This window comes from Petromyzon marinus, unplaced genomic scaffold (genome assembly GCF_048934315.1).
Source record: "Petromyzon marinus isolate PM22_M1 ecotype Great Lakes invasive population unplaced genomic scaffold, UKy_Petmar_22M1.pri1.0 PM_G_Scaffold_21, whole genome shotgun sequence".
Classification (NCBI taxonomy): Eukaryota; Metazoa; Chordata; class Hyperoartia; order Petromyzontiformes; family Petromyzontidae; genus Petromyzon; species Petromyzon marinus.
In genome coordinates this window covers 1,470,001-1,472,500 of record NW_027422773.1, presented here as the reverse complement: position 1 = coordinate 1,472,500, position 2,500 = coordinate 1,470,001, and the positions used below count along the sequence as shown (strand labels likewise).

Sequence of the window (2,500 nt, the reverse complement as noted above, 5' to 3'; positions counted from 1 at the left end):
TCCCCTCTAAGCTCTAAAGTAACAAATACGACGTGTTAAAAAAAAAAAAAACTAACAATAAAAAAAAGAACCAAGACTCCGTCTTGGAAAATAACAATCTAAATTGTGGAAAATAGTAAAATGAAATAAAAACCGACTTCACCTTCGAAAATAACAAAATCAATCTAAAACAAATGACATCTTAAAACAAAACTATTATTTGTTTCGGAGGTTGTCTATGACTGTTCATAGACCGCATAATTTCCACAGAACATTCTCAGAATATCAAGAGAGAAAAGCAGCGTTCTGCGGGAAATCATCTTGGCCAGTGATGTCGTTCTGGGTTTGGTCAGGCCCAGGGAGGTAAGTACCTCGTTATTCTCAAGGGGCCACTTTCCTCTTGCCCCAACCGGGAATCCAAAGAATGTGACCTTGCTAGCCTTCGTCAGCACTTTGACTTGATCACCAAGAGGGGTATAGTACGAAACTTTGTGCGAGGCAGCATCTGACAAGGTATTCTTTGAAAGCTCAAAACGGACGGTGACATCGATCACAACCGCCTCCTCATCTTTTGCAAACACGAGGTCAGGCTTTCTCATCTCTCCCGTCTCGGATATGAACCGTGGCTCTTTGTATACAGACCAGCCCAATCTAGCCGCTTCGTCTGCCAGAATGTTACTGATCTTGTTATGTCGCGCAATTCTTGCTTTCTGTACTGCAGGACATTGACCGAGAATGTGCGAAAGGGACTCGAGTCTGGCAGAGCATTTCCTGCAGGAACGTAAGGCCCCATCTCTGCCTCTGTTCAAGCTTTCTCTTGTTGGGTAAATATTTGCCCTTAGTTGTAGTGCTGCGATAAAGAAGCATTGTTTAAAGCCGCACCATGGCCTCAACCAAGCATTACTGATTCTATCATGCGCAAAGTTTACAATGCCCCTTCCTTGAACCGGCTTTTCGCACCATCTCTGAAATTCATGCTCCCTCCAATCGCAGGGTCTCGGATATACAGGTTCTTTTGACACCGAGTCCCTGAGAACGAATGTTGGGATTGCATCACTGTCACCCCCTGCTCGTACCCACAAATTACGGTATTCTTCCTCCATACCCTGCGAGGACACAATATTACGGGTGATAGCATCGGACGAGTTTGCTATACGTTGCAGCCTTCTAACTTGAACCGAAGGGATTGTTTTTTCCAGTTTCAAGATGGCAAGGCCTCCGTCTCGGGCTCTGGCATATAACAGTCCATCACAAGTTGAAGCGGGAAGGTGGAGCCATCCTTTTACCGCCTTTCTAATCTCTTGGTCCAACCCACGGAGAGTTGATTGCTTGCAGTCCGAGTGGTCTGCAGGATATAACAATCTGGGTAGGGCATAGGCATTGAGTAGTTCAACCTTCTGAGTTGGCTTCAGAGGCGCCTCATCGATTTTCGAGATCCATGTCTTTAGCTGACAATGTAGATCAGGCTGTATAGTGCCAGTCCAAGGGCCAATTTTCAGACCAAGGTATTTCGTTGATTCATCAGGTTGGATCATATGGACATCTTTATTTTTGATAGTCCATGGGTCGCAGTTGTTCACCGTATATGAATCTTTGGTTGGGCTTATCATGAAGCCCTGGCACTTTCTGGCCTGAACCTCCAATCCCGATAGCCCACAAAATGATTCCAAGATCGCTAGATTGGCGGCCATACCAACCCAAGATTCGCTCACCAACACCAAATCATCAGCAAACGCAAGAGCTGTCACGTGGTCGGTATCAATGGAGTACCCAACTCCGTGTGACTCTAGGGTGCATATCAAAGGGTCCATGGCAAGATTGAAGAGCAGGGGTGACATGGGGTCACCCTGTTTGACACCAACACGTATGCTAATTTCTCGAGTCGACTCGCCATTGCTTTTGAACGAGGTCGTACACCGATCGTAGGCGTTCTGGATGATGCCCACCACGTGTTCATCTACTTTCTTGTGCCTTAACACCCATAAAATATGAGCATGCGAAACCGAGTCAAAAGCTTTCGCTATGTCGATAAACATGACAGCCAACGGCCTGTGCAATTTCTTAGCGTGTCTCATAAGGTCCTGTAGCACCTTAAGATTTTCAGAGCAGCCAGATGCCGCTATAAAACCACGCTGCCTTGGGTTTAAGGGACAAGCACGAGCAAGACGTGCAGTCATTATTCTGGAAAATAATCTCAGAATCATTGAACCGATCGTTATTGGTCTCCAGTTCCCCAATTCTTTCAGCTTTTCATCATCCATAACCTTAGGAATAAGAATCGTCCTATTCTTTTTCAACTCTTTGGGAATAATTCCTGTAATCATCCATGCATTAAATAGGGCTGTCAGTGTCCGACCCTCGGGGTCGGCAGCACAGATTGCAGCCCTTGTTAGGCCATCTGGCCCAGCTGCTGACGTTGGTTTAATGGCCCGTATGGCAGTCTGAACTTCCTCCACCGAAATTAGGGGCTCAAAGTATTCGTTATTTGCAACACCTGATGACTTAAATTGGCCCAGGCCAT

At 46.0% G+C, this 2,500-nt stretch overlaps 1 pseudogene; it reads right to left on the bottom strand.

Annotated features, from left to right (window-relative positions):
* Positions 1 to 2,500, bottom strand: part of LOC142912667 (28S ribosomal RNA) — a 10,568-nt pseudogene that overhangs the window by 3,619 nt on the left and 4,449 nt on the right.